Genomic DNA, 20,808 nt, shown 5'->3' with positions numbered 1-20,808 from the left:
AAAAAAAAAAAAAAAACAGAAAAACTTCAAAGAAACAACCTAATAATGTATCTTAAGGAACTAGAAAAGCAACAGCAAGCAAAACTAAAAAATTATTAGAATAAAGTAAATAATTCAAGAAGTTCAGAAATTAATCAAATTGGCAAAATGATAAAAAGATTACCAAAACAAAAAGTTTTTTTTTTTGAAAAGGTAAACTAAATTCACAGCCCTGTAGCCAGACTCTGAAAACAATAGGAAACATGCAAATAAATAAAATCAGAGATAGAAAAAGAAACATTACAATTGATACTGCAGAAATTTTGGAATTATTAGTGCTTACTATTAGCATACATATGCCAATAAATTGGAAAGGGGATAAATATCTAAACACGTACAACCTACCAAAATTGTCCCATAAATAAATCTAAAATTTTAAATGGTGTTATGGTTTGGCTGTGTTCTCACTCAAATCTCATCTTGAATTGTAGCTCCCACAAAATTTTCACAACTTCAGGGAGGAACCCAGTGGGAGGTGACTGAATCATGGGGGTATGTCTTTCCCATGCTACTCTCATGATAGTGTGTAAGTCTCATGAAATCTGATGGTTTTATAAAGAGAAGTTCCCTTGTACAAGCTTTCTCTTTTTGCCTGCTGCCATCCATGTAAGACATTACTGCTCCTTCTTGCCTTTTGCCCTAATTTTGAGGCCTCCACAACCATGTGCAACTGTGAGTTCATTAAGCCTCTTTCATTTATAAATTACCCACTGTCAAGTATGTTCATATTAGCAGTGTTAGAAAAGATTAATACAGTAACTTGGTACCAGTAGGGTGGGATGCTGCTGTAAAAATACCTGAATATGTGGAAGTGAATTTGGAACTAGGTAGAAGGTTGAGGTTGAAACAATTTGGAGGGCTCAGAAGAAGACAAGAAAATGTGGGAAGTTTGGAACGTACTAGAAACTTTTTGGATAGCTTTGACCAAAATGCTGATGATGATATGTACAAAGAAATCCAGGCTGAGATGCTCTCAGACGGAGATGAGGAACTTGTTGGGAACTGGAGTAAAGGTGATTCTTACTATGTTTTAGCAAAGAGACTGGTGGAATTTTGCCCCTGCCCTAGAGATTTATGGAACTTTGAACTTGAGGGATGTGATTTATGGTATCTGGTGGAAGAAATTTATAAGCAGCAAAGCATTCAAGAAGTGACTTTGGTACTGTTAAAAATTTTCCATTTTTAAAGGGAGACAGAGCATAAAAGAGAAAATTTGCAGCCTGATGATACAATAGAAAAGAAAAACCCATTTTCTGAGAGAAATTCAATCTGCCTTCAGAAATTTGCATAAGTAACTAGGAGCCAAGTGGTAATCACCAAGAAAATGGGGAAAATGTCTCCAGGGAATGTCAGTGTTCTTCACAGCAGCCTCTCCCATTATAGGCCTGGAGGCCTAGAAGGAAAATATGGTTTCATGGGCTGAGCCCAGGGACTCTCTACTCTGTGCAGCCTAGGGACTTGCTGCCCTGTTTCCCAGCTGCTCCAGTCATGGCTACGAGGGGCTAATGTACAGCTTGTGTTGTTGCTTCAGAGGGTGCAAGTCCCAAGCCTTGGCAGCTTCCATGTGGGATTGAGTCTGTGGATGAAGAGAAGTCAAGAATTGAGGTTTGGGAACCTTCAGCTAGATTTCAGAGTGTGTATGGAAATGCCTGAATGCCAAGGCAGAAGTTGGCTGCAGGGGTGGGCCCTCATGGAGAACCTCTGCTAGGGGAGTGCAAAAGGGAAATGTATGTTGTGAGCCCCCACACAGAGTTCCTACTGGGTTACTTTCTAGTGGAGCTATGAAAAGAGGGCCACCATTCTTCAGACCCTAGAATGGTAGATCCACTGACACCTTGCCCCAGCAACTGAAAAAGCTGCAGGCATTGCCATCCCACGAAAGCAGCAAGGAGGTGTCTATATCTTGCAAAGCCACTGGAGTAGAGCTCTCAAATGCCATGGGAGCCTACCTCTTGCATTAGAATGACCTGGATGTGAGACATGGAGTCAAAGGAGATCATTTTGGAGCATTGAGATTTTACTGCCCCATTGAATTTTGGACTTGCATGGGGCCTTTAGCCCCTTTGTTTTAGCCCATTCTCCCACTTGGAATGGGTGTATTTATCCAATGCCTGCATTTCCATTCTATCTAGAAAGCAACTAACTTGATTTTGATTTTACAGGATCATAGGGAGAAGAGGCTTGTCTAAGATCATAGTTTGGACCATGGACTTTTGAGTTTATGCTGAAATGAGTTAAGACTTTAAGGGACTGTTGGGAAGGCATGATAGGTTTTGAAATGTGAGGACATGAAATTTAGGATGGGCCAGGGTCAGAATGGTATGGTTTGGCTCTGTCCCCACCCAAATTTCATTTTGAATTGTAGCTCCCATAATTCCCATGTGTTGTGGGAGGGACTTAATGGGAGATAATTGAGTCATGGGGGCAGTTTCCACCATACTGTTCTAGTGTTAGTGAATACATCCCACAAGATCTGTTGGTTTTATAAGGGGAAATCCCTTTTCACTTTGTTCTCATTCTCTCTTGTCTGCTGCCACATAAGATGTGCTTTTCACCTACCACCATGATTGTGAGGCCTCCCCAGACACATGGAACTGTGAGCCCATTAAGCTTCTTTTTCTTTATAAATTACCCAGTCTCAGGTATGTCTTTACCAGAAGCTTGAAAACAGACTAATATAAATGACAAATAACAAGTAAAAAATCCAGAGACAACAGATGCTGAAGAGGATATGGAGAAATAGGAACACTTTTATACTGTTGATGGGAGCGAAAATTAGTTCAACCATTGTGGAAGACAGTGTGGAGATTCCTTAAGGACATAGAAATAGAAATTCCATTTGACCCAGCAATCCCATTAACGGGTATATATCCAAAGAATTGTAAATCATTCTATTATAAAGATACATGCACATATATGTTCATTGTGGCACTGTTTACCATAGGAAAGACCTGGAACCAACCCAAATGCCCATCGATGATAGACTGGGCAAGGAAAATGTGGCACATATACACCATGGAATACTATGCAGCCATAAAAAATGATGAGTTAGTGTCTTTTGTAGGGACATGGATGAATCTGGAAACCATCATGCTCAACAAACTGACACAAAAACAGAAAATAAAACATCGCATGTTCTCACTCATAGGTGGGTGTTGAACAATGAGAACACACGGACACAGGGAGGGGAGCAATATACACTAGGGTTTGTTGAGGGGGACTAGGGGAGGAAAAGTGGGGGGTAGGGAGGTTGGGGAGGGTTAACATGGGGAGAAATGGCAGATATTGGTGATGGGGGGATGGAGGCAGCAAACCACATTGCTATGTATGTACCTGAGCAACAATCCTGTATGATCTGCACATGTACCCCAGAACCTAAGGTGCAATAAAATATAGTTTAAAAAAAAAAAACGCAAGAAAATCTCCAAGCAAAAAAAGCCTGAGACCTTATGGATACACTGCTTAATTCTACCAAACTTTTAAAGAAGTAATATCAATTCTATTCAGCAGATATTAAAAAATGGACAAATAAGGAATACTTCCAAACCATTCTACCAGTCCACTGTTACCCTGATAACAAAACTGTATAAATACATATCAAAAACAAAAACTAGATGACAATATTATTGATAAATATTGATGCAAAAATTCTCAACAAAATACTAGCACTGAATTTAACAACAAATAAAAAGATATAATGAAGAAATGAAACAAGATTAAAAAACAATTATAAATGACAAAAAGGATATTACCGATGACCCCAGTGAAATACAAAAACCCTTCATTGACTACTGTTAACACATTTGTCTGCAGAAACTGAAAATCTAGAAGAAATAGATATATTCCTGGACATATATACCCACCCAAGTTTGAAACAGGAAGAAAGTTAATGGAACAGATCAGTAAGGAGCTCTGAAATTGACTCAGTAACAAATAGCCTACAAAAAAAAAAAAAAAAGCCAGGGCTAGAAGGATTCACAGCCAAATTCTACCAGATATACAAAGAGGAACTGGCACTGTTTCTGCTGAAACTATTCCAAGAAATTGAGTCAGAGAGACTCTTCCTCTATTTAATATATGAAGCCAGCAGAACCCTGATACGAAAACCTTCCAGTCACACAAGAAAATAGAAAACATTAGGCCAGTATATTTGAACATTGATGCAAAAATCCTCAACATAATACAAGCATATTAAATCCAGCAGCACATCAAGAAGCTAATCCACCATGATCAGGTAGGCTTTATAGCTGGGATGCAAAGATGGCTCAACATACACCAATAAATAAATGTGATTTATGTGATAAATTACATAAACAGAGCTAAAGACAAAAACCGCATGATTATCTCAATAGATACAGAAAAGACTTTTGATAAAATTCAACATCACTTCATATTAGAAACTCTCAACAAACCAAATATTGAAGAAGCATACCTTAAGATAATAAGAGCAATTTATAACAAACCCTTAGCAAACATCAAACTGAATAAGCAAAAGCTGAAAGCATATTCTTTGCAAAATGGCACAAGACAAGAATGCCCTCTGTCAACACTCTATTCAACACAGTATTGGAATAAATGGCCAGAGCAATCAGGCAAGTGAAAGAAATGAAAGTCATCCAAATATAAAGAGAGGAAGTCAAACTATTCTTGTTTACAGCTGACATAATCCTATATCTACGAAATACCAATAGTCTCAGCACAGAAGCTCTTTAAGCTGATATCTTCAGCAATGTTTCAGGATACAAGTGATGTACAAAAATCACCAGCATTTTTATACAGCAACAACAGTGAAGCTGAGTCAAGTCAAAAACATAATTACATTCACAATTGCAACCCAAAAATAAAATGAAATAACTAAGAATACATGTAATCAGGGAGGTGAAATATCTCTACAAAGAGAATTACAAAACACATCTCAACAAAAGCAAAGATGACACAAAGAAAAAGCATTCCACGGTAATGGATAGAAAGAATCAATATCATTAAAATGGCTATACTACTACCTAAGCAATTTACAGATCCAATGTTATTCCTATCAAACTACCAATGACATTCTTCACAGAACTAGAAAAATATTTTAAAATTCATATGGAACTGAAATATAACCCAAATAGCCAAGTCAATCCTAAGCATAAAGAACAAAGCGGGAAGCATCATGATATTGGACTTCACATTATATACTGAGGGCTGCTGTAACCAAAACAGCCTGGTACTGATACAAAAATAGACACATAAACCAATGAAACCCTATAGACAGCCAGGAAATAAGGCCACACACCTACGGTCATCTCATTTTCGACATAGGTGACAAAAACAAGCAATAGAGAGAGGATTTTGTATTCAATAAATGGTGGTGGGATAATGGGCTACCCATATGCAGAGGACTGATTCTGGACCCCTTCCTAGCACCATATACAAAAATCAACTCAAGATGGATTAAAGATTTAAATGTAAAACGAAAAATTGTAAAAACCCTGGAAGACGACCTAGCCAATGCTGCCCTGAACATAGGAACAGGCGGAGAATGGCAAAGACACAAAAAGCAATTGCAACAAAAGCAAATCTTGACAAGTGGGATCTAATTAAATTTAAGAGCTTCTGCACAGCAAAAGAAACTATCAACAGAGTAAACAGACAACTTATAGAATGGGAGAAAGTATTTGCAAACTCTTCATCTCACAAAGGTCTAATATTCAGGACCTATAAGGAACTCAACCAAATTTACAAGAAAAAAAAAGAACCCCATTAAAAAGTGAAAAAAAAAAAAAAAGACATGAAGAGACATGTTTCAAAAGAAGACATACATGTGGACAATCATATGAAGAAAAGTTCAATATTATTGATTATTAGACAAATGCAAATGAAAGCCAAAGTGAGATACCATGTCACATTAGTCAGAATGGCTATTATTAAAGTCCAAAAATAACAGATGCTGTTGAGGCTGTGGGGAAAAGTGAACACGTATACCCTGTTGGTGGGAGTGTAAGTTAGCTTAACCTTTGTGAAAAGCATGGTGGTGATTCTTCAAAGAGCTATAAATAGGATTGCCATTCAATCCAGCAATCCCATTAGTGGGTATATAACCAATGGAATTTAAATTGTTCTATCATAGGGACACATACAAGTGTATTTTCATTGCAGTACTATTCACTATTGAATCTAAATGTCATGAAGATAGAGAGTAAAAGGATGGTTACCAGAGGCTAGTAAGAATAGTGGGGAGTGGTGTTGGGGGGAGTGGGCATTATTGCTGGTTACAAAAAAAAAAAAATGCCTAAGACCTAGTATTTGATAGCACAACAGGGTGACTATGGTCAAAAATAACTTAATTGTACATTTTAAAATAACTAAAAGGGTATAATTAGATTGTCTGTAACACAAAGGATAAATGCTTGAGGTGGTAGATACCTTATTTACCATGATGTGATTATTATGCATTGCATGCATGTATCATAATATCTCATGTACCCCATAAATATATATATATATCTACTATGTCCCCATGAAATAAAAATAAAAAGTAAAACTACAGTAAGAGAAATTATAAAAAGGAACTAAATGTAAATTCTGATGCTCTGAAGAACAATAACTAAAAGAAAAAATATTTAGAGGATCCAATCATTGATTTGGGGAGGCAGATGACATATTTAAATAATTATAAATTAGAACAATTGAGATAATCCAATTTCAGGAGCAGAATGAGAAAATAATAAAATAACATTAACAGGCCTATGAGACCTGAACTACATAAAATATACCAATTTACATTAATTATAGTCTCAGAAAGAAAGGATAGAAAGAAACAAGAATATTTCAATAAATTGATACCCATTTTTCTAAAGTTTAATGGAAGACACGAATGTACATCCAAGATGCTTAAATAATTCCAAGCAGGATAAACTCAATGAAATCTACCGCAATAACATAACTTTAAACATTAAGACTCTAGAAATGGAAATGCAAGGTAAAGACACCACTTGGAGAAGGAAGCAAATAATAAATATTAGAATAGTAACAAATGAAATTGAGAAATGGAAAACAAAAGAAAATCAATGAAACTAATATTTTGTTATTTACACTGTTCAGCAAAGGTGGATATTACTACAAACCTCACAGGTACAAAAATAGTTATAAAAATTACATAAACCAACAGATTTGATAACTTAGATAATATGCACAAATTTTTAGTAATGCAAACTACCAAAACTGATTCAAAAAGAAGTAGAAAATTTGAACAAATCTATAACAAGCGAAAAGGTGAACCAGTGATCAAAAACCTAACCACAGGTTAATTACCAGGACCATATGTTTTTGTCGTTAAAGTTTTCAAATAGTGGCATTTATTTCAGGAATGCTAAGGTGGTTGAATTTTTTTTTAAATCAATCATCATAATACACCAGAATATAAGAATCCTTGCTCCAAAACAAAAAGACAAACAACTCAACTAAAAAAACAAGCAAAGGACCTAAATAGATATTTGTCCAAAGAAGATATATGAATGACCAACAAGCATTTGAATAGATGCTCAACATTACTAATAAGCAGGGAAATGCAAATGAAAATCTCAGTGACATATCACTTGACATACACTAGGATGGCTATAATAATTTTTAAAACTATAAAATAACATGTTGGTAAGAAGGAAGAGAAATTGTAACCTTCATACATTCACTGGTGGAAATGTAAAATGGTGCATTCGTTTTTGAAAACAGTTTGAGAGTTTCTAAGAAAGACAAACATAAATTTACCCATATGAAAAGCAATGCAACTCTTAGGTGTAGAATCTTCAAAAATAATTGGAAACAGGTAGTCATATATATATATTTGTACATAGGTGTTCAAAGCAGTATTATTTACAATGCCTATCAGATGGAAATACCCAAATCTCAATCAACTGATAAATGGATAAATAAAATGTGTTATATCCATACAATGAAATGTTACTCAATAATTAAAAGTAATAAACTACTGATACATGCTATGTGACTGAATACTGAAAATGTGATGCTAAATGAAAAATGCCAGACACAAAAAGGTCAAATATTGTATTGTTCTATTTATATAAAATATTCATGGTAGCAAAATCCATACAGATACAATGATTAATAGTTGACACGTGTTTGGAGGAGTAGGAAATTAGGGCTGTCTGCTTAGTGTATTCAGGCTTTTGTGTGTGTGTTTGTGTGTGTGATGATGCGTGGCACTAGACGCAAATTATGTTTGGATAACATTTGGGATGTACTACATACCATTAAACTGTATACATTAAAATGGTTCATTTTATGTCATGTGGATTTCATCTAAATATTTTTAAAGTACTGCTATATTGTTTTCTTTGTATTTTTAAGCTAACATATAAAAATTGTATATTTTATAGTGTACACCATGTTTTGATATATGTATACATTTAGGAGTGGCTACATCAATTTAATTAAAATATCCATTACCTTGCATATTTATTATTTCTTTTGTGATGAAAACATTTAAAATCTTTCTTAGCACTTTTCAAGTATACAATGCATTTTTATTAACTGTAGTCACCACGTAGTACAATAGATCTCTTGAACTTATTTCTCCTGTATAATTAAAATTTTGTATTATTTCACCAATATCTCCCCAACTTTGTTACTAATCTTAGGGGAAAAGCTTTCAAATTTTCACCATTGAGTATAATGTTAGCTGTGGGCTTTTGATATATGGCCTTTATTGTGTTGAGGTACATCCCTTCTATAACTAATTTCTATAGATTTTCAAAGGATGTTGAATTTCTTTCAAAACTTTTTTGCATCTATTGAGATCTAAATTCCAATGACAGTTTTCACAGAACTGGGAAAAAAACAATCCTATATTTGATATGGAGCCACAAAAGACCCTGAATTACCAAAGCAATCTTGAGCAAAAAGAACAAAGCCAGAGGCAGAGAAATAAATTTACACATTCGTAGTCATTTGATTTCCAACAAAGATGCCAAACTCACACAATGGAGAAGGAATAGGCTCTTGAACAAATAGTGTTGAGAAAACTATATTCACATGCAAAATAGTGAAATTGGACCTTTATCTTATACTAAACACAAAAGTCAATTCAAAATACATTAAAAGTTTAAATAGAAAACCACAAACTATAAAACTCTTACAAGAAAAGATAGGAGGAGCATTGATTGGGGCAATGTTTTTTTTTATATATGATACCAAAAGCACAGACAACAAAAGTGAAAATAGTAAAGTGGGATTGTGTCAAACTAAAAAGCTTTTTCACAGCAAAAGAATCAATCGACAGTTGACGGGCAACTTATGAAATAGAAAAAAAAAATTGTGAACTTGTGAATCAGATAATGAATTAATATTCAAAATGTATAAAAATCCCCTACAAGTAAATAGAAACGAAGCAAATTATCTGGCTAAAAATAGGTCAAGGACTTGAATACACGTTTCTCCAAAGAAAGAATAGAGATGACCAATACGTATATGAAAAGATGCTTAACATCACAAATTATAAAGAAGATTTAAATCAAATTTAAATTTAAATTACATCATACTTGTTAGGATAGCTATTATATAAAAAAAGAAAATAGCAAATGTTGGTGAGGCTGTGGAGAAAATAGAACCCTAGTTCACTGTTGCTGGAAATAAAAAATGGTGAAGTTGCTATGGAATACAGTATAGATGTTCCTCAGAAATTTTTTAAAAACCATCTGATTCAGCAGTCCCACTTGTAGTTATGTATCTGAAGAATGGAAACTAAATCTAAAAGATAGCTCTGCACTCTCATGTTCATTGCAGCATTGTTCACAATAGCCAAGTGGTGGGCACAATATTGATGTCCATCAATAGAAAAATGGATGAAGAAAATGCAACATATGAGGAGAGAGATCCAAGATGGCCGATTAAGAGCAGCTCAGGATTGCAGCTTCCAGTGAAAGCGCAGACAGTGAGTGGACGCCACATTTCCAGATGGATTTTTATTGCCCATGGACCAGGAGATTCCCAGGCAGAGGAGCCCCACGGGTTGCCAGCCCGACTTTTTTGGCCAGCGCAGCTGTTTTGCTGGTGCCCCAGTGCAACTGTTTTCAATGCAAAATACACGGGACTGGGTGCCCTTTTAGCTGGTGAATGGAGCTCCAGGAAGGCAGAGTTGCCCATTCAGCTGGTTAAAAAGGAGACTGAGACAGCGAGCCAGGCCAGGACATTCCCAGGCAGGAAAGCGCTAGGAATCTCAGCGCCACTGTTTCAGCCGGCACAGTGGGTCGCCACATGGGAAATCACACAGCAGCTCTGAATGAACAATGGAGCCCACAGCTCAGCACTTGAGCTCCTATAAAGGACATACTGTCTCCTTAAGGAGCTTCCTGACCCCTGTATACCCAATGAGTCACCTCATAAAGGAGAGATCAGACTGACATTTGGCAGCTATCTTTCTGGGACAAAGATAGTAGAAGAAGAAACTGGTAGCAGCCCTTACTGTTCTGCAGCTGCTGCAGGTGATCCCCAGGCAAGCAGAGCCTGGAGTGGACCTCAGAAGTCCTACAGCAGAGGAGCCAGACTGTTAGAAGGAAAACTAAGAAACAGAAATAACTTCATTATCAACAAACTGGACATCCACTCAGAGACTGAATCTGAAAGTCAGCAACTACAAAGACAACAGGTGGATAAATCCACAAAGATGGGAAGAAACCAGCACAAAAATGATGAAAACACCCGAAACCAGAACACCTCTCCTCCTACAAGGAATCACAACTCCTCAACAGCAAGGGAACAAGGCTGGATGGAGAATGAGTGTGATGAATTGACAGAATCAGGCGTCAGAAGGTGGATAATAAGAAACTTCTGTGAGCTAAAAGAACATGTTCTAACCCAATGCAAAGAAACTAAGAACCTTGAAAAAAGATTTGACAAAATGCTAATGAGAACAGACAACTTAGAGAGGAATATAAGTGAATTGATGGAGCTGAAAAACACAACACGAGAACTGCACGAAGCATACACAAGTTTCAACAGCCGAATTGACCAAGCAGAAGAAAGGATATCGGAGGTCGAAGATCAACTTAATGAAATAAAATGAGAAGGCATGATTCGAAAAAAAAGAAAAAAGGGTAAAAAGGAATGAACAAAGTCTCCAAGAAATGTGGCACTATGTGAAAAGACCTAATCTATGTTTGATAGGTGTACCTGAATGTAACGGAAAGAATGAATCCAAGCTGGAAATACTCTTCAGGATATTATCCAGGAAAACTTCCCCAACCTAGCAAGGCAGGCCAATATTCAAGTCCAGGAAATACAGAGAACACCACAAAGATATTCTTCAAGAAGAGCAACCCCAAGGCACATAATGGTCAGATTCACCAGGGTTGAAATGAAGGAGAAAATGCTAAGGGCAGCCAGAGAGAAAGGTTGGGTTACCCACAAAGGGAAGCCCATCAGACTCACAGCAGACCTCTCAGCAGAAACCCTACAAGCCAGAAGAGAGTGGGGGCCAATATTCAGCATCCTTATATAAAAGAACTTACAACCCAGAATTTCCTATCCAGCCAAACTAAGCTTCATAAGTGAAGGAAATATAAAATCCTTTGTGAACAAGCAAGTACTCAGAGATTTCATCACCAGCAGGCCTGCTTTACAAGAGTCCCTGAAAGAAGCACTACACATAGAAAGGAACAACCAGTGCCAGCCATTCTAAAAACATATCAAAAGGTAAAGAGCATCAACATAATGAAGAATCTGCATCAACTAATGGGCAAAACAGCCAGCTAGCTTTAAATGGCAGTATCAAATTCACACACATCAATATTAACCCTAAATGTAATTGGATTAAATGCCCCAATCAAAAGACACAGACTGGCAAATTGGATAAAAAGTGGCCCCATTCTTAAAAGGCTTCCAGCTTAGTTGGGGAGATAGCAAATATGGTCAGGTAATTTTTAAATCAAAACTAGAGAAATTTGTAACTGTAAAATGGAATGAGAAAATTGGACTTTGAATGCTTTAAGACTAAATGTTATCATCTTATAAAATTGCTCAATTCCTACTGAAGGTTAGCCATGAATTCTGATGTGAAAGAAATCATGACTTTAGCTAAGGCATCCTATTGTCTAGCAGAAGTTTCTTCAATAAAGGAAATGTTTGATAATCTGTGCCATCTAGTAAGATAACCACTAATTACATGTGGCCTTTGAGCCTCTGAAACGTGATTAGTGCTACTGAGAAATTAAATGTTTAATTTAATTTATATTAAATTAAAATAATCACAAAAAAAGATACTCAGCATCATAGCTCATTAGGGTAGTGCAAAATAAAATCAAATTAAGACACTACTATACACCTTTTAGAATTGCTAAAATAAAACAACTGATAATACAACATGCTGGTGAATATGTGGGACAACTGAAGTAAAACTTATATGTTTCTGGTGGAAATACAAAAAGCGATAGCCAATTTAGAAAACAGTTTTCAAAAAAAAAAGATAGCCTGGTACAGAGGTGAATGCCTGTAGTCTCAGATACTTGGTAGGGTAGCCTGAGGTGGAAGGGTGGCTTGAGGTGAGGAGTTTGAGGCTGCACTGAGCTATGATCATATCATTGCATTTCAGCCTGGGCAATAGAGCAAGACTCTCATCCTCTCTCCCTCTTTCTCTCTTTTTTTCTTTTCTTTCTTTCTCTCTTTTCTTTTCTTTCTTTCTTTCTTAAAAAAAAAGAAAATGCAACATATGCGTATAATGGAATATTGTTCAGCCATAAAAAGAAGAAAATCCTGTCATATGCTACAACATGAATGAACCTTGAGAACATTAGGCTAAATAAAACAAGCCAGTTTTAAAGGCACAAATAGTATATGATTATAGTTATATGAGCTATTTAGAGTAGTCAAAGTAATAAAAACACTCACCACATTTCCAAACAGGTTTTCACTGCCCACAGACCAGGAGATTCCCAGTATGAAAAGTGCCATGAGTTTTCAGTGCAGCAGTTTCAGCCAGTGCTGCGTTGGCTCACAGAAACTCACACAAGTCTGGGTGGCTGATTCGACTTGCACCTGGGATGCCTGGGAGACAGAGCTGCCCATTCAACCAAAAGGATGGGGGCTGAGACAGGGAGCCAGGCGATCTGGCTTGGCAGGTACCACCCCCCAAAAAATGCAATCTGAAATGCTCTGGATTGAGAGTTTCGCATCAAGTGCAGCTGGACCCAGGACCATCCAGCTCAGTGGGGGTAAGGGCATCCCCCACTACCAATGCAGTCTGCCACTAACAAGGCAGTTCACACAGCAGCTGGGCAGAACCTGTAGCAGCTCAGCAACACCTCTGCTGGCAGACTGTGACTAGACTACTTTGTGCAGGACAGGGCACCTATGAAAAAAGGTGGCAGAATGAGAGGAACTTGTAAATAAAGCCGACCTTCCTAGGACAGAGCACCTGGGAAAAGAGGTGGTTATGAGTTTAGCTGCAGCAGACTTAAAAGTACCTTCCCAGCAGCTCTGCACAGAATAGTGGAGCTCCCAGCACAGCACATGAGCTCGTATAAGGGACATACTCTCTCCTCGAGCAACTCCCCGATTCCCATATATCCAAAGAGAAAATTCATAAAGGAGAGCTCAGGCCAATATCTGGTGGATACCCTTCTGGGACGAGGGTAGCAAAGGAAGAAACAGGCACAACCCTAGCTGTTTGCAGCCACTATGGGAGATCCCCAGTCTTGTGGTGTCTGGAGTGGACCTCCAGAGGTCATGCAGCCTGAATGTTAGAAGGAAAACTAAGAACAGAGGGGCCTGAATGTTAGAAGGAAAACTAAGAAGCAGAAAGAAACAGCTTCAACATCAACAAAAAGGACGTCCACTAAGAGACCCCATCCAAAAGTCACCAACTACAAAGACCAGAGGTAGATCAAGCTACTAAGATGGGAAGAAACCAGCACAAAAAGGATGAAAACACCAAAAACCAGAACGCCTCTCCTCCCCCAAGAGATCACAACTCCTCACCAGCTAGGGATCAAAGATGGATGGAGAATGAATCTGATGAATTGACAGAAACAGGCTTCCGAAGGTAGGGAATAACAAATTTTCAGAGCTATAAGAACATGTGCTGACCCAATGCAAAGAAATTAACAACCTAGAAAAAAAGTTAGAGGAGATGCTAACTAGAATAAACAGTTTAGACAAGAATATAAATGAATTGATGGAGCTGAAAAACACAGCTTGAGAACATTGCAAATCATACACGAGTTTCAATAGCTGAATCGACCAAGCAGGAGAAAGGATATGAGAGATTGAAGATCAACTCAATGAAATGAAATGAGAAGGCAAGATTAGAGAAAAAAGAGTGAAAAGAAATAAACAAAGCCTCCAAGAAATATGGGATTATGTGAAAAGACCTAATCTATGTTTGATAGGTGTATCTGAATGTTACAGAGAGAATGAATCTAAGCTGGAAAACATTCTTCAGGATATTATCCAGGAAAACTTCCCCAACCTAACAAGGCAGGCCAACATTCAAGTCCAGGAAATACAGAGAACACCACAAAGATATTCCTCAAGAATAGCAACCCCAAGGCACATAATTGTCAGATTCAGCAGATTGAAGGAAAAAATGCTAAGAGCAGCAAGAGAGAAAGGTCGGGTTACCTACAAAGGGAAGCCCATCAGATTCACAGTGGATTTCTCAGCAGAAATTCTACAAGCCAGAAGAGAGTGGGGGCCAAGATTCAACATCCTTAGAGAAAAGAACTTTCAACCTAGAATTTCATATCCAGTCAAAGAGCTTCATAAGAGAAGGAGAAACAAAAATCCTTTATGGACAAGTAATTACTGAGAAATTTTGTCACCACCAGGCCTGCCTTACCAGAACTCCTGAAGGAAGCACTAAAGATAGAAAGGAACAACAAATACCAGCCACTCCAATAACACACCAAATGGTAAAGACCATCGATACAATGAAGAAAATGTGTCAACTAATGGACAAAACATCCAGCTAGCATGAAAATGGCAGGATCAAATTAACACATAACAATATTCACCTTAAATGGAAATGGACTAAATGCCCCAGTCAAAAGATGCAGATTTGCAAATTGGATAAAAAAAATCAAAACCCATCAGTGTGCTGTGTTCAAGAAACCCATCTCATGTTCAAGGACACACATAGGCTAAAAATAAAGGGATGGAAGAAGATTTATCAGGCAAATGGAGAGCAAAAAAAAGCAGGAATTGCAATCCTAGTCTCTGATAAAAATTTACTTTAACCAGTAAAGATCAAAAATGACAAAGAAGGACATTACATAATTGTAAAAGGATCAATGCGTCAAGAAGAACTAATGATCCTAAATATATATGCACCCAATACAGGAGCACCCAGGTACATAAAGCAAGTTCTTAACAACCTACAAAGAGACTTAGACTCCCACACAATAATATTGGAAGACTTTAAAACTCCACTGTCAATATTAGACATATCAATGAGACAGAAAATTAACAAGGATATCCAAGACTTGAACTCTGGTCTGGACCAAGCAGACCTAATAGACATCTACAGAAATCTCCACCGCAAATACACAGACTACACATTCTTCTCAGCAAAGCATGGCACCTACTCTAAAATTTACCACATAATTGGAAGTAAATCACTCCTCAGCAAATGCAAAGGAACAGAAATCACAACAAACAGTCTCTCAGATCGCAGTGCAATCAAATTAGAACTCAGAATTAAGAAACTAACTAACAACTGCACAATTTCGCGGAAACTGAACAACTGGCTCCTGAATGTCGACTGGATAAACAATGAAATGAAGGGAGAAATAAACATGTTCTTCGAAACCAGTTAGAATGAATACACAACTTACCAGAAACGCTGGGACACAGCAGTGTCTAGAGGGAAATTTGTAGCAATAAATGCCCACCACAGATGCAAGGAAAGTTCTGAAATCAACACCCTGTCAACAAAATTGAAAGAGCAAGAAGATAAAGGTAAAAACACTCAAAAGCTAACAGAAGACAAGAAATTAAAATCAGAGCAGAACTAAAGGAGATAGAGACACAAAAAGTCCTTCAAAAAATCAATAAATACAGGAGCTGGTTTTTTGAAAATATCAACAAAATAGACAGACTGCTAGTCAGATTAATAAAAAAGAAAAGGGAGAAGAATCAAATAGATACAATAAAAAACAATAAAGGGGGTGCCACCACTGACTCCACAGAAATACAATTTACAATCAGAGATTATTACAAACAATTATATGCACATAAACCAGTCAACCTGGAAGAAATGTATAAATTCCCAGACACCTGCACCCTCCAAAGCCTAAAACAGGAAGAATTTGAAACGTTGAACAGACCAATAACAAGGGCTGAAGTTGAGGCCATAATTAATAGCCTACCAAACAAAAAAAGTCTAGGTCCAGACGAGTTCACAGCTGAATTCTACTAGACTTACAAATAGGAGCTGATACCATTCCTTCTAAAACTATTCCAAACAATACAAAAAGAGAGAATCCTTCCCAAACCATTTTATGAGACCAAGATCATCCTGATATCAAAACCCAGTAGTGACTCAACAAAAAAAAAGAAAACTTCAGGCCAATTCTCCATGATGAACATAGATGAAAAAAACCTTCAATAAAATACTGGCAAACTGATTGCAACAGCACATCAAAAAGCTTATCCATCACGATCAAGTAGCCTTCATCCTGGGGATGCAAGGGTGGTTCAACATACGCAAGTCTATAAACGTAATCCACCACATAAACAGAACCAAAGACAAAAGCCACATGATTATCTCCGTTGATGCAGAGAAGGACTTAACAAAATTCTACAGCCCTATATGCTAAAAGCTCTCATTAAACTATGTATCAAAGTAACATCTCAAAACAATAAAAGCTATTTACTACAAACTTACAGCCAATATCATACTGAATGGGCAAAAACTGGAATAATTCCCTTTGAAATCTGGCAGTTGAGAAGGATACCCTCTGTCATCCCTCCTATTCAGTATAGTATTGGAAGTTCTAGCCAGAGAAATTAGGCAAGAAAAAGAAATAAAGGGAATTCAATCAGGAAAAGAAAAAGTCAAATTGTCTCTATTGGCAGACTACATGATTGTATACTTAGAAGACTCTATCATCTAAGCCCAAAATCTCCCTAAACTAATAAGCAACTTTGGAATACAAATTTAATGTGCAGAAATCATAAGCATTTCTATACACCAATAATAGACTAACAGAGAGCCAAATCACGAGTAAACTCCCATTCACAATTGCTACAAAGAGAGTAAAATACCTAGGAATACAGCTAACAAAGGATGTAAAGGACCTCTTCAAGGAGAACTACAAACCACTGCTCAATGAAATAAGAGGGAACACAAACAGATGGAGAAACATTCCATGCTCATGGTTAGGAAGAGTCAATATACAAATGGCCATACTGCTCAAAATAATTTATAGATTCAATGCTATACCCATCAAGCTACCAACTACCTTCTTTACAGAACTGGAAAAAACCACCTTAAACTTCATATGGAACCAAAAGAGAGCCCACATAGCCAAGACAATCCTAAGCAAAAAGAACAAAGCCAGAGGCATCAAGCTATCTGATTTCAAAAATACTACAAAACTACAGTAATCAAAACAACATGGTACTGTTACTAAAACAGAGATATAGACCAGTGGAACAGAACAGAGGCCTTGGAGGCAATGCCACACATCTACAATCATCTGATCTTTGACAAGCCTGGCAAAAACAAGTACTGGGGAAAGGATTCCCTGTTTAATAAATGGTGTTGAGAAAATTGGCTAGCAATGTGCAGAAAGCAGAAACTGGACCCCTTCCTGACATCTTACACTAAAATTAACTCCAGATGGATTAAAGACTTAAACATAAGACCTAACACCATAAAAACCCTAGAAGAAAACATAGGAAAAACCATTCAGGACATAGGCATAGGCAAGGACTTCATGACTAAAACACCAAAAGCATTGGCAACAAAAGCCAAAATAGACAAATAGGACCTAATTAAACTCCAGAGCTTGTGTACAGCAAAAGGAACAATCAGTCATTAGAGTGAACTGGCAACGAACAGAATGGGAAAAAATTTTTACAATCTACCCATCTGACAAATGGCTAATATCCAGAATCTACAAAGAACTAAAACAGATTTACAAGAAAAACAAACAAACAAACAAACCCATCTAAAAGTGGGTGAAAGATATGAACAGACACATTTCAAAAGAAGACATATGTGAGGACAGCAAATATGTGAAAAAATGATCATCATCACTGATTATTAGAGAAATGCAAATCAAAACCACCTTGAGAGACCACTTCATGCCAGTTAGAATGGCAATCATTAAAAAATATGGAGACAACAGATGCTGAAGAGGATGTGGAGAAATAGGAACAATTTTATACTGTTGGTGGGAGTGTAAACTAGTTCAACCATTGTGGAAGACAGTGTGGAGCTTTCTCAAGGACCTAGAAACAGAAATTCCATTTGTCCTAGCAATCCCATTACTGTTATATACCTAAAGGATTATAAATCATTCTATTATAAAGACACATGTACATGTACGTTCATAGCAGCACTGTTTATAATAGCAAAGATTTGGAACCAACCCAAATGCCCATCGATGATAGACTGGACAAGGAAAATGTGGCACACATACACCGTGGAATATTATGCCACAGCAAAAAATGATGAGTTCGTGTCCTTTGTAGGGACATGGATGAATCTGGATACCATCATTCTCAGCAAACTGACACAAGAACAGAAAATCAAACTCCACATGTTCTCACTCATAGGTGGGTGTTGAACAATGAGAACACATGGACACTGGGAGGGGAGTATTACACACTGGAGTTTGTTTGAGGGGCAAGCGAAGGACAGTGGGAGGGTGGGGAGGTCAGGGAATGATAACATGGGGAGAAATGCCAGATGTAGGTAACGGGGGGATGGAGGCAGTAAACCACATTGCCATGTGTGTACCCATGCAACAATCCTGCATGATCTGCACATGTACCCCAGCACCTAAAGTACAATAAAATAGAGGGTAGATCTCTTATTTTGTGGTTTTTCTTAACCACAATAAAAACAGAACAGAAAAGTTGAATGAGAACAACCTCATATCAATTCAAACTACTTAAATACCAACTTTTTTCAATGCCTTGTGTATCATACATACATATATATATATATTCAAAATATTATAACGTACAATATATTTAACACAATATAACATGCCATCAAGGAGATCATAATGTAATAGGGAAGACAGACACACAAGCAATTATTTGGAGAGTACTGAGTAGTATATTAAAGGCAAGGAAGATGTGTCATGGAAAACCAGAAGAAAAAGCTTTTAAATCTACAAAGATGTAGAGAAGTACAGACATTTTCCCAGAAAAGGTAACATTTGAGGTTTTTAAAACATGACTAGGTGAAGCAGGAGGATAATTGTGAGGAGAAAATGGCCATTTCAGGAATAAAGGAGATTGTGCAAAGATAAGAAGTCAAGAAATAAATATATTGACACTTTGAAAGAGTTGTATGTAGTTTGGCATGACTGAAGAACATAGTAGGGGTGGGGTCATAGGAGAGATAATGCTGTAAAAATAATCAGGGGCCAGATAATAAGTGTCTGGAACTTTATAAAGTTTCTACTTCTTACCCACTAGCAGAGAATAAGTCAGGCAAATAAAGCTTGGCCAGGGCAGAAATACCAGGAATTGGGTGAAGAGAAGAATTTAGTAATTATTGTCAATATAAATGAGGTAGCAACATGAATATTTCAAAAATGAAATTAAGTAAACAATTCCTGGAGAAATAACAAGTTTTGGGGGAGAAAATGAGGTAAACTTTGAGCATGTTGCATTTGCAGTGTTTCTTGGACTTCTAGATTGGTGTACCTCAGGGTTTCTCAATTTCTGCATCATTGATCCTTTTGGGCTGGGTGATTATGCTGTGTGGTACTCTACTGTGCATTGTAAAATATTTGGCAGCATCCTTGGCCTCTACTCACTAGATGGTATTAAACCCTCAACAGTTGTTACATCAAAAAATATATCCAGATATTTCCAATGTTCTCTGGGTTTAGGTGGAGGGACTAGCCCCTGAGTGAGAACAACTTGTTCATATACAGTAAATGGTTGGATATACTAGAGTGTATATCAGGAGATAAGTTAGAACATGATATTTGAGATTCATTGGCCTACATTTGGTAGCTGAAACTATAGACAAAGTTGCAATCACTTACAGTGTGCATTGAGAGAATAAAGCAGAAGGCAGAACCCTCTGGAAGACAAATATTTGTTTCTCCTCTAACTGTATTTTTGGTTATTACATTTCAATGCGCTCCTGGTATTTTATGATAGTCACTGTGAGAGACATAGTGGTACATATATTTCTATAGAAAGTAAGGCTACTAATAAAAGGTCTGAGAGTTTGACTATATTCGATCCCTTTGTTATTCCTTGCCCAACTTTTACTTATGTTTTCCTTCCTCCACAAACTCTAATGCCCTTTGATCTTCTCTATCAGTTCAAATACATCTCTTCCAAAAACATTTTCCTTAAAACTCATCTGTCAACCAACCTCATCCACTACATTCATTCTTTCCCTTCAAGTCCTTTGTTCATCATAATGTATTGAACATTGCCTTGTACTAGTTGAAATAGTGTACCTAAACTATTTATTATCATTATACTTTGAGTTTTGGGGTACATGTGCAGAATGTGCCGGTTTGTTACATAAGTATACACATGCATGGTGGCTTGGTGCAGCCATCAACCTGTCATCTA

General features: G+C 37.1%; 1 protein-coding gene across 3 annotated transcripts in view; it reads left to right on the top strand.

The window, feature by feature from the left end:
• ZC3H12B (zinc finger CCCH-type containing 12B) overlaps positions 1 to 20,808 on the top strand; it is a 500,390-nt gene that overhangs the window by 217,207 nt on the left and 262,375 nt on the right. The window lies entirely within an intron of this gene.

Source organism: Cebus imitator, unplaced genomic scaffold (assembly GCF_001604975.1).
Source record: "Cebus imitator isolate Cc_AM_T3 unplaced genomic scaffold, Cebus_imitator-1.0 Scaffold463, whole genome shotgun sequence".
Classification (NCBI taxonomy): Eukaryota; Metazoa; Chordata; class Mammalia; order Primates; family Cebidae; genus Cebus; species Cebus imitator.
The sequence above is the reverse complement of the archived record's forward strand: the minus strand, read 5'-3'. Positions and strand labels throughout refer to the sequence as shown.